Source organism: Palaemon carinicauda, chromosome 21 (genome assembly GCF_036898095.1).
Source record: "Palaemon carinicauda isolate YSFRI2023 chromosome 21, ASM3689809v2, whole genome shotgun sequence".
NCBI classification, from domain to species: domain Eukaryota; kingdom Metazoa; phylum Arthropoda; class Malacostraca; order Decapoda; family Palaemonidae; genus Palaemon; species Palaemon carinicauda.
Window position 1 is genome coordinate 87263044 of NC_090745.1, and position 12620 is coordinate 87275663.

A 12620-nucleotide genomic window follows, 5' to 3' on the forward strand; every position below is an offset into this window, starting at 1 on the left:
ATTTCTTTGACAATGGGTAGTTTTCCAATTTAGTGACAAATCCTTCCATTGCTACTACTTGTTAATATGCTATAACAACACAATCTATAAAGCGATTCATGTGATTTTTTTCAGTTCGACGATGGTATCTGATGCTGTAGTGTTATATATTTTCAAGGGTCTGGTGTGATTTGGAGTTGACCTACTTATGCCTTTTCATTATATTAATTGATATTTTGTTGCCTTATATGTAGGTGATCATGTACATTTATGTAACTGATGGGGTTGGTTGTAGTTTAGCCTCGACACAAGAGGGTCTTTCCATGGGTGTTCATCAATATATTTGTTTTTCTCTCCTTATAATCTAATTTTTCTCAACTGTTCATTATTTGCATGTTATTCATATCAATTTAACTTCATTTACAAATATCATCCTCAATTCAATACCATCTTGCTTTCCATATCACACATTGCCATCATGTTATTTGGTATCATTCATAGAAGTCCTACATAATATTTATATTTGTATTGTATAATGTAAAACAAATATGAGTAACAATGATGCTATAGATGATTTTATAATTTTGTGATGCTGGCAGCATTTGTGATCAGAGAAAGTTAAAAGGTAATATATCCTGCGTGAACTTTCTCGCCAATTTAGTAAATTCGTAATGAAAATTATAACTATATTAATCTAATGAAGATTAATGATAAAATTCCACATAGTGCATATTATTAAAGATTAAAAGTGAATCATACTTAGTTAAAACAGAATCATAGGCAATAGATCTAGCAAATTAATGCCCTTTAGAAAAAAAAAAACTTTAGTTGCTCGCTAATTTCTCTCGCAAATGTTGTTTGTCAGTTTGTGTTAGTGTTATTACTTGTGCGTACGTTTTTCGCGTGTCGTGCTATATCTTTCGATTATTATAGTTTTTATCACGGTAAGTCGTTTGTTTCAGTTGTTATGAAGGCTAGGTATGAATGATCACTACTCACGGGGCAGTATGTATTTTTATTAACAATTTACATTGTAGGATAACTTTCCTATCTGGGTAGGACTCGGTAGCCTCAATGTCTCAATTTGGTAAGGGAATCTTATCAGCGTGTCCTACATTTTAATAAGTGCTTTGTATTTTTCCCTGTCGAAGTCTAACCATAGCCTTAATTAAAAACTGTACCGTAATGGTATGATACTTTTTTTTTTATTGGTAAATGTTAACACAAACACCGTCTTCATACAGAACCATAAGCCTAGGCCTATATGTATCCATATCCTCGTAGTGCTCTTGCCGAAGCAGTTTATATGTAACTTTGGTAAATATGATACTCTTTCGAGCCAAATACATGAACCATATATGTTTCCTACTCGCTATCTTGTGTTCCATGCATTGTAGAAATACAAAAACAAACCTGGATGGGAAATTTGAGAATTAAATTGAAATAGGCCTAGGCCTACATTAGTAATCGACCAGGGAAATATAAAGCCGAATCTGTACAGTTGAGGGAGATTTGTTTATAACTTTTCTAACTAAAACGAATTTACTTGACCCATTATAATCTTCAATGAAATTAGCTATGCGACAGAGGAAATTTTGGACCCACTTATATAGACATTTACGGGGGACACGTGGGAAACCTGTCTTTTGAGGGTTGTGGAAATGTCATAAACGAATGATTTGCCACAAAACAAGCACAAGATAACCATTTGGAAAAAAAATATACCGTTCAGGTAAGTGGTTGAGAACAGGACAAAACTTGATTATTCAACATGTGAGATTTTTAATAGGATACAGAGCCTAGCAAACCCACCTAACCTAACTTAGTAATTCCCAGGTCACAACAACTATCCCCTGGACACCCCTTCCCAGGTCCCAACCCCTAGCCCCTGTACCCCCCTAACCAGGTCACAACCCCAAGCCCCTGTACCCCCCTTCCCAGGTCACAACCCCTAGCCCATGAACCCCCCTTCCCAGGTCACAACCCCTAGCCCCGGAACCCCCTTCCCAGGTCACAACCCCAAGCCCCTGGAACCCCTTCCCAGGTCGCAACCCCTAGCCCCTGACCCCCCCTTCCCAGGTCACAACCCCAAGCCCCTGGATCCCCCTTCCCAGGTCAGAACCCCTAGACCCATCAACTTTTTCTCCTTTCTCCATATTAAAAGAAGCCTCTCCATCTCGTCATGAATATCACTGCGCAGCTTGGAAAGGATGGTTACTCCTTTGGAAGGCTAGGTGCTCTTTATAGCATCCTTCTGCTTGAGGATGGTACATATTGTCGACATACTCCTCTCATATTGGCGAGCCAGCTCAGTCACTCTTACACCACTCTCATGTTTTTCGATTATTTCATGCTTTATCTCAATTGTCATCATACACTTTTTTCTTTTTACTACCCTTGTTTGCACTCGCTTTGGACCAATTGCTTATTCACTGAATTCTGCACTGATTAACGCTAAAAACCCCCCAAAAAAACAAACTACGGCCGATGCTCGGAGATAAACTTCACGCGACGGAGATCCGACAGGAAAGACCAAGCGATGCTGTCCTGGTGAGAAGCCTCTCGCACACTCGGTCACCTGGCGGCCGCATAGGGAATTGCCTCGTATCTCAAATTTTTTCTCGTGTCTCTGGACAAAAATTTTCTTGAAACTTTCCTCGTATCTCAAATTTCTCGTATTTTGGGACACTCGTATCTCAAGGTATTACTTATATCTTTGCTTCTATGTTCTGGCTAGCGGTACATGTTGAGCTGCTCTCGTAAGCCCCATGGGTAATTATTTCGTGACTATTTTTTTACTTTCACTTGAGCAACTATAGCTATACTGTACACTGAACTGAGAACTTTTTCATCCTAATCAATTGCCGACGTAGATAAAATTACACTAAATTTGAAAGAAAATTACACTAAATTTCAAAATAGATTGTACTTCTTTCTTGGAGATGTCTCTATGTGATGTTAGTGAAGCGGAGACTGAAGGGGAGGGTGGAAAAAAATGGTTGTTGTTGAACAATATCTGAGGATTCATGTATTAATAATTTGAAGCTTGTAATTGATTAAAAAAGCCAGGTAATGATCATGTCTTGCAAAAATCAACAGCCTGGAAAAGCAAATGCTAGTAATGCATGTGCAACAACTCACCATCTGTCTCCTAAATGTAAACAATGGCATTAAAACGGATTTTGACGTAGGAAAAATCTATTTTTGGATGAGATAGCCATGTCCTCCTGATGGAAGGTCCTTCCGACAGCTTCCTACTGTATAATATTTCTGCGAGTAATATGACAAGAGAAATACCGTCAGGTATCACAGGGTTCTAACCCCCGGAACGACTATCCTAAGATATCATGTATAATCAGGGACGTATCTGTAAATAACCATAGATATCTGCACCCCTAATAGACTTAACCCAGTCTAGGAAACTAGGGGGAAGGATAGGTGAGAAGCCATTGCATATCCTCTCCCTTCCTGGTACCACCGTACGTCACAGATGACGTCATTCCTTTGTTCGCAGCATTCCTACTTAGTACGTAGTTTTTTCAAGTGCGATTATTTCAGCTTTTTTGGAGTAATTCCACGCATGATGGATTCCTCTTCGTCGTCTAAGTTGAGTACCCTCTTCCTTTACAGTTTAAATTTGCTGTCGCTGTTTTAGATCCCCTCGGGGAATGGTTATTTAACTTTTTTAGGCGATGAGGGAGCCAGGCGCTCCAAGTCCAGCTAGCCATCAGGCGCCATCTGGCATACCCGACCGCCCTCTTATTTCATGTTCACTTAGTCTTATTTCACTAGTATCACGTTAGCTAGCCTTATTTTAGCATTACGATTCCTTGGGCTCTGTTTTGTGAATACATTTACCATGCATTTTTGTACTTTAGTTTTAGTGCATGTCAGTCCCGGCTAGTCTAGCCTAGAGTGTGGTAAAGTTTTAGTTGGAGATGGGCTAGCTGATGGTGATCAGGTCTTTCTTACTGGATTTGTTGGCAGTGGCCACTTTACCCTTAGAGAGTTTTTACCTCAGTTATACTAGTTTACTGAGCCCATATGCCCGCCTGCCTTCGATCACCAGGTTTTTTCGACCTTTTAAGCTTAGCCTAACCCTTGTCGGCGAATCTGTTAGTCTGCTATGTTGCATTCGCTCGTGATCTCCCATGCTAGGACTGAACAGTCCATTGGAGCTCCCCTTAGCGAAGGGTGATCTCAACATGTCGGTGTGCCAACTTGCCTGCACTGCTGTTACCTCCTAGCCTCTGAGATTTCTCGATCGACCTGCGGCATCCTATATTTATTTTATACTGGCTACGCCGTCTCTGATGGCGTGGTATTTTTTTAGTCTTTCTAACCTTTCCTGGGATTCAGGGTGCAGTGGCCTAGTGTGTCTCTGTCCAGAGAGACTTCCTTGTTGGGATAACCCTCGGATTGAATCCAGATTTATTTCCGAGCCTGACATCCTTGCCGTCGCCTCTGTTCTGGGGATTGTTAAGGAATGCTCATATGGTGCATGGGTATAGCTACTCCATGCCGTCACCTCTCTTTATATCTTAGTGAAGTACGGTGGTACCATGAGGGGAGAGGATATGTAACGGCTCCTCACCTATCCTTCCCCCAAGTTTCCTAGACTGGGTTAAGTCTTAATAGGGTTGCAGATATCTATGGTTATCTACAGATACGTCCCTGATTATACACGATGCTTACGACGCCGCGCTCCATCGTTCGGCTAATGCAGCCGGTGTAAGGAGTGCAAAGTCAGAAGCCTGTTCCTGTGCATCTTAGGGGACACTTTTCCCGTTCGTGGGTGTTGTTTTTTCCCGAGTAGTTTTCTTCAAAGCTGACAACGACGCACTCCCTTGTACTGCGATGGTGGCCAGCGGAGGAAGAGTAAGGTCCAAAGCATGTTCCTGTTCCTGTAGAAGTTGCTGCACATACCCTGTCACCGTCATCGCCTGCTCCTGTGGCAGTTCCTGATCATCATGCTGATGACGGTGCTTTCCCTCGTTCTGAGCTTGCTCAGCTGGCAGCGGAAGGGCAAAGTCTGAAGCTTTCCTATTACTCTTGGTGGACAAAATTCCCATTAGTGGGATTGGTCCTCCCCAGAGTATTCTTCGCCACATGGGAGTAAGATAGGGTTATGGACTCGTTCATGCCTTTCTCTAACCCCTTGGAGTGTGCCCCGTTGGAGCATGATGTTACTCTCTCCCTGCAATCTTGACGCTTCCAGCGTCCATTAGCCTGTTCTTCTATCTGTCTCGTCTACCACAGCTGCCTCGTGTCGCCTAGCGCTGACTCATCTCGTCTAATAGACTCACCTCACCCAGTCCTGCTGTCAGCTCACGATTTCTCGTCAGCTCATGATCACCTGTCAACTCATGGCTGCCCAACAGCTTGCAATTACCCTTTAGCTCGCGATCACCTGTCAGCTCGCTCCAGATTTCTGGCTTCCAGCAACTGCTTCCAGTGCGTGACGATTCATTTACTCGTGATCACCCTCCTGTTATCTTCTGCACTTCAGAACTAAAGATGAGGCAGCACAGACCAGCTTGGGACCAGGTTAGTGCCTGTGACCAGTCTCAAGCTCGTGACTGAGTTTCCAACATGTCACTGCAGGCCAGCTTGTTACAACTCCTAGAATGGCAACCACTGTGCTGCCCAGCTCGCGACTTACCCTTCTGAGGTAAAGTTGCTCTCCGCCTTTGAAAAACCACTTCCTGCTTGCGTGTGGAACGGCCGACAGCCAGTGGCGAGTCTCAGAAGCCTTGACTCTTAGAGTGGTAATTACCGACTTTGTTTGACAGAGAACTTCTCTGGTGAGGATTGCAGAGTACTACTGGCTACGATTTTCACTGCGACCAAGCGCACAGCTCTTCCCAGCGAAACTCTTACTGTATTCTTCTCTTCTCGTCATCTACAATATAGTAGATCTCAAGTGCTACTGCTTAAACAATCACTTTTCGAGTCTCCTAGCGAGTCTCCTCATCTAGGTGACACACGATAGACTTTATCCAGAGCAAGAACTAGCGCTACCTCACCAGCACTGGGTCTCACGTCTGCAATAGCATAGAGGTGTATGTTACTTCAGTATGCTCTCGGTGGTAGTAGCAGACAGAACTTCAACCTACGGTTTCTACGAGTCGCGCTACTTCGGTAGTGTTTGCCTCGAAATGTAGTTGAGGGAGTTTAGCACACACTTCCTTCTTGGAACCTAACCCAGCATTCGCCATCAATGGGAAGAACACAGCACACGTGTCATTTGTGCTTAATACCTCACTCGCCACTTGGATCTAGTTGTTTTCATACAAGTTCAGTGATAACGGATTCCCAGTGCAACCTCTTCATATGAGCTTTGGCTATCGTCACGGCTCAAGAGGTCATGTAGATGTTTAAAGGGCCCATGCATGTGTATGCACAAACTTCTTCATCAGCTCACTGGTTCTCGTCAGTGTTTACGAACGTTCATCGGTTACAACTACTAGTGGGCTGACATGCCATGTGCCATAGCGACTAGGTCGCCTCCTCTGCTCCCTGTTCCTAAACTTTCGGTCACTTATTTTGGTATATGGTTAACTTACAAGTCTACATCATCATTGGGTGACAGAATCAATGTTGGTCTCGCATGCCCTCTCATCCGTACACCACCAGACGTCACCTGGCTGGTAGAACATAGTTCTACACAGCAGTTGCCGCAACAGAAGTTTTCTGATCACCTCTCCTGCCACCTTTCCCTGTGATTTGGAACGGGACTCGAAGGAAAATTAATCTTTCTTGATTATTTTCCCCAACTTCTCTTCATGAGTTAAAGAGCATGTCAGATTACATCACAATTTTGGGTTCCGATTCCTTGTGACCTCCTCATCACTCCTTCTCTCTTTTTCTACGGGATTAAATCAGCTCATACTGTACTTACTTTTATGGACTATAGCAAACGTAGATTTGAGAAATCCTCTCCTCTAACATCCTGTCACCTTTGGCCCAGGCTCTTTCGGGGTTACGCAAGCTACTTCAGCCCTCCATCCTCGAGATTCTCCTCTGAGAAGGTTATATACAGTCAATCCACTGCTTAACCTTGGTTTGTTCCATAACCGAAATACAAACCACGCTATTTACAAAGGGTTATTACTTTTAGCGTAGCTGAAATGGCGAGCCATTAGAATTTAACGAGGGTGTATTACCCCCGCGCTAGTTAGCGGGGGGGTAGGGGAGTGGTAGCTAGCTACCCCTCCTCCCCCTCACACACACGTGAATACTCTTTAACTTTTGGCTCGGACTGTGACAGACGTCTCTGTCTTGGTCCTCGCTTGGCAGCCATTGTCTGTTTTGTCTTTACTTAATCGCTTACTTTTCTTTTACTCAATATATATGTAAACATGTTTTCATGTTTGTATATATATTTGAGTATAGAAATAAGTAAGTTTCCTTTTCAGATGTGTGTGTGTGTAGTGTACGATATCTACGTGGAGGCCTCGGCAGTTAGGCCACCACGGCGTATTTTATGGGTGGCGATCGAGTTTGACTTATGTCTTTCTCTCTCTCTCTCTCTCTTGAGGTCGTTCACCCTTTTTACTACGTGTTACTACGCCCTTGTAGCCTAGCTTCCTTTCCGTGTGGGGGGTTGCTACGTCGTACGTTTGTATCAATTAGTTATGAATCTAATTGTAGTTGTTTTTTGTTTTTTCAGCTTGCAGAACGATTCCTTTCGGGGTTTTCGTTCTTTCTTTAGTGTTCATTCATTTTTAAATTACATAATTACATAGTTACATAATTATAATTGTTATAATTCTGTTTTGGTTACAGCTCTCCTTCCGCGAGTGTAAGTGGTTGTGAGGGCACGTGCCTGTTGTGTAATTCTTGTTCCTTTCCCTCGGGATTCCTCTTCGGAGCCTTCCCGGGGGAATGAATGTGTACTAATATTATTTGTTTTATTTTTTTACAGTTACCGATCTAGTTCGTTTCTGTAATATAGCAACGGTGTGAGCTGTCTGGTCGAGTCCTGGGGATTCGGCTTTTGCTGCCTCCCCCTTTGTATTTTCGTCAGGGGCGTGTCTCCTTCTACTGGTAGTACTCCCGTGTCGACGAACAGCTCTCCAGTTCATTTAAGAACAGTCAGGAGGCTTGCCTCCTTGGGCGGATAACTTTCCTTCCGAGGGAAGTTTTTCCTGTCCAGGCTTGAGTTTTTCCCTTTTGGGGGGTTCTTCTCTTGCCTTTTTTTCGTGCGACTATGCTCTTGGTGCTGAGCGGTCGCACCTGCAGTTTCGCTCAAGGGGCTGGGCAACTGCAGGAGCTCCTCTTCGGAGGATTGCTCCTTTTAGGTCACTGGCTGACCAGTCTCTTCCTCGAAGTGTTTCTCTTTCGTTCGCGAGAGAGTACACTCATAGAGACTCCTCTTCGGAGGTTTCTTCTGTTGCTGTTGCTGTTGGCCTCCCTCGCCGTAAGGCCCTCCGTCCGCCTCGTCGTAAGGGCCTCTCATCTCCCTATAAGGGTGCTTGAGGCGCCCTTTTGGATCTCCGTTTGCAGCCTACAACTCCTTTTTTCTCGATCTTCCGCCTTGGTGCAGATGGACAGCAGTCTGATCTCGTCTTCCGACGGGCAACGGTCTTCCCGACGGACAACGGTCTGCCCGACGGACAGCGGTGTTCCGACGGACATCAGTCTCCCGGCGGACAACGATCTCTTCGGGGCAAAGGGTTGCCCCCACAGGGGTTCTTCCCTTGCGTGTCAGGGTTTCCCTGCGCGCCCTTCTGCTCATCAGCGCTCTCCTGTTCGTCAGCGCTTTCAAGATGATCTTCCCTGCGGTTCCTGTTACGTGCCCTGTGCGCCCACGTTCGCCCTCGCGATCTAGAACTTCGGTTCAGGTCGGGGTCAAGGACTCTTCTTCTTTGCGCAGGCTTCCACGCGTAGCCTTCTGCTCGCCAGCGATCTCCGGATCGCCCACGTGTGTTACAGCTGTCACGCCAACGTTCTCCAACACTTCTGAAGGAACATGGTTCGCCAGCTACTAGCTCACCTGCGCATGCTGATCGCCATCGCGCGACCCTCAACTGCGGATGCTGATCGCCATCGCGCGACCCTCAACTGCGGATGCTGATCGCCATCGCGCGACCCTCAACTGCGGATGCTGATCGCCATCGCGCGACCCTCAACTGCGGATGCTGATCGCCATCGCGCGACCCTCAACTGCGCATGATCGCCCGCTTACGCATGCTGCTCCTCATCGCACAACCCTGCACGATCGCCCGCTTACGCATGCTGCTCCTCATCGCACAACCCTGAACGATCGCCCTCCTGCGGATGCTGATCACCATCGCACCCTTTCACGCGATCATTCACCTGCGCATGCTGCTCGCCATCGCACAACCCTGCACGATCACCCGCTTACGCATGCTGCTCCTCATCGCACAACCCTGAACGATCGCCCTCCTGCGGATGCTGATCACCATCGCACCCTTTCACGCGATCTTTCACCTGCGCATGCTGCTCGCCATCGCACAACACTGCACGATCGCCCGCTTACGCATGCTGCTCCTCATCGCACAACCCTGAACGATCGCCCTCCTGCGGATGCTGATCACCATCGCACCCTTTCACGCGATCTTTCACCTGCGCATGCTGCTCGCCATCGCACAACCCTGCACGATCGCCCGCTTACGCATGCTGCTCCTCATTGCACAACCCTGAACGATCGCCCTCCTGCGGATGCTGATCACCATCGCACCCTTTCACGCGATCAGTCACCTGCGCATGCTGCTCCTCATCGCACAACCCTGAACGATCGCCCTCCTGCGGATGCTGATCACCATCGCACCCTTTCACGCGATCATTCACCTGCGCATGCTGCTCGCCATCGCACAACCCTGCACGATTGCCCGCTTACGCATGCTGCTCCTCATCGCACAACCCTGAACGCTCGCCCTCTTGCGGATGCTGACCACCATCGCACCCTATCACGCGATCATTCACCTACACATGCTGCTCGCCATCGCTTACCATCACGCAGTCATTATCGCCAGCGATCATCTTCACCTACGCGGCAGCACGATCCCTCGCCGTCACGCCATCGCTTGCGTTCGTCGCCTCGGACACGTGTTCATTTACCTGCCCACCCTCACGCCCACTCGCCTGCGCGCCCGCGCGATCGCTCGCCTGCGCGCCCGCGCGATCGCTCGCCTGCGCGCCCGCGCGATCGCTCGCCTGCGCGCCCGCGCGATCGCTCGCCTGCGCGCCCGCGCGACCGCTCGCCTGCGCGCCCGCGCGACCGCTCGCCTGCGCGCCCGCGCGACAGCTCGCCTGCGCGCCCGTGCGCCCGCGTGACCATTCGCCCTTGCGCGACCGTTCGCCTTTGCGCGACCGTTCGCCCTCGCGCGACCATAGTTCGCGGCGAATTCCACAGCCGGTGGTAGCAGCAGGGACGCGTGCTCCTAGACGGCACTCGGGATCACCTCCATCCAAGCACAGGTTGGTAGTGCAGGACGAAGACAGGTCAGTACAGCATTCTTACCCACCTTCTTTTCAGGCAGGTACCGTCGGGTCCACTCCAAAGGATCGCCCGATCCCTTTCACCTTAGCGAGGATTTCGGACTCTGTGTCCTTGGAGCAGCAGACATGGTTTGGTCCGCTGGCACGGACGTTAATGAGGGTTATGAAACCAGCACTCGCCAGCCAGGGTAACAAACCAGCGGCTGTCTCTCCTACGCTGAAGAGAAAGAGAGGAGTAGACTTCGTGGTGACTTCCCCAGGGCGAAGTTGGTTCCCAAGAGGTCGGTCTCGAGGGTCCCCTCTCCTGCACGAGTACTCTCTCCTTCTCCCGCCCTGGAAGGATTTTTGGCGGGGGGGCTTTCCGTTCAAGATTTCTCCATCGGACAAGGGGTGACTGCTTACCTCTTCCTCTGGGAGCTTACCAGGTTTCTTTCCCTCCTTGGTTACGGCCCGAGGTTTGGTTCAAGGAAGCTACAGGAAGATCAAGGGTACTTTCCTCCTCTCGAGCTCAGACACCTTGGCCTTTCGTCGTTAAGTATCTACTTGCGGACAAGCTCGATGTTGTACCATCTGGACGCGCTGACTGAAGGCTTCCTTCGGGTGTCTCATCTGTGGAGGTCGACGACCTCAGACACCCTTCCATCCTTGAGAAGAGTTTTGTCTGTGCCCAAGGACAGAGACTTAGACAGCTGCTGTGCGGAGTAAATCGACTTCCGGTTTCACTCCTCCAAGGCGCTTTCTTCCAGACTCTGCAGGGCTCCAGCGCCCTTTTCTTTCAACCACGTCGGCCTAAGTTATCGGCTACGACAACTGGGACAAGGTGTCCAATTGCAGTTTCCTCCTGTCAGGAACAGATGGCACGGGAGACTCCCCCGGGGGGGGCCATAGTCCTAAAAGGAGTTCACGAACTCTAGGATTGCAGGTTTTTTTTCGCTGGGAGGATGCTTAAGGTTACTCATCCGAATGACAGCTTCCCGATGCCCATTCTCGCACAATCTCTGTGAGTAGCCAAGGATATCGCGCCTGCCGTCTCTGTCAGCGAATTCAGTGTCTCTGAACCTCTATGCCATAGCGTCAGCAGAGTTGCCCGTTTGGGCAGAATGATCCATACCTTAGGCGAAGGTCTTCCTTAGGATCATCGACGGCTTCACCCCCGGCCCCCTCAGTCGATCCTTTCTTGTAAGGAAGGATCTGAGAGGGGATGTCCATAGTCGACCTCTCAGCCCTGATCAAGTTTGTCGAACAAACTTCGGCCAGCGTAGACCAGCAGAATCGATCAGACTGGTAACGAGGCGACAGGACTCCTTTAACCCTGGATCGGAAGGACGGGTACTTTCAGTTTCCATTCCATCCATCTTCCAGGGTGCTCGTCGAATTCAGCCTAGACTGCAAGTATTCCTGCTTATGATGCAGTGTGGCTATCCCGCCGTGGCATAGCAGGTTTGTTTCCCCAGAGAACTCTCCCTGCCTTCCTCTTGGCCGCTCAGGTGCAGGCTTCCGCCTCCTCTGCTGTTTGGAGGGCTGGTCAACTCCGGTAGGCTCGGGTTTCGACCTTCTTCAGCGCCGGGACAAGCTTCCGGATGCTGACCATGAGTGTGGGCTCATGGTATTTTGCTTGGAGCCTTCTCTTCCTCTGCCTCAACATCTGGAGTATCTGGCCATGATATTGAGTCAACCGCCTTACCACATTGGAAACCCCGCTTCTCGTCCGTCCAACGAGGTTAAGCAACGTCGGTACTTGGATGGATAACCACCTGGGGACGCCAGAATCTGTTACCGCATCCTCTGAGCCTTCCTTTCGGTTGATTGTGGCAAGACTGAGGAGAGTCGCAGTACCTGTTCTCAGTCAAGCAGAGCTTTCAGCCCTACCTTGGAACGTTTCCTAGTTCTTCTTTCCTCATTGACCCGTCTATAGTCCGAACGGTCGCCTCAGGATAAGTTCCATGTGGGGCGATCCAAGTTCCGGTGGCTTCAGGCAATGTTTAACCGGACTCCCTGGCCCTATGGGACCAGCGGAACTATTAAACCTGCAATGGGTGTTGACCTAAGGAGCCTCTTGATGGTAGTGGATATTCTCGTCCTTTCCCCACATTCTTGATGCGGTTCTCGGACTCGTCAAAGGAAAGGGGGGGGGGGGGCATGTTCCGGTCCAGGCCTATGGTCAAGACCTGAAG

General features: G+C 48.5%; 1 long non-coding RNA gene across 1 annotated transcript in view; it reads left to right on the forward strand.

Annotated features, from left to right (window-relative positions):
- Nucleotides 1-855: 855 nt before the first annotated feature.
- Nucleotides 856-12620, forward strand: part of LOC137614703 (uncharacterized) — a 342498-nt gene continuing 330733 nt past the window's right edge. The window contains exon 1 of the long non-coding RNA XR_011039126.1: nucleotides 856-923. This is a non-coding gene — a long non-coding RNA (uncharacterized lncRNA). The remainder of the gene's footprint in view (nucleotides 924-12620) is intronic.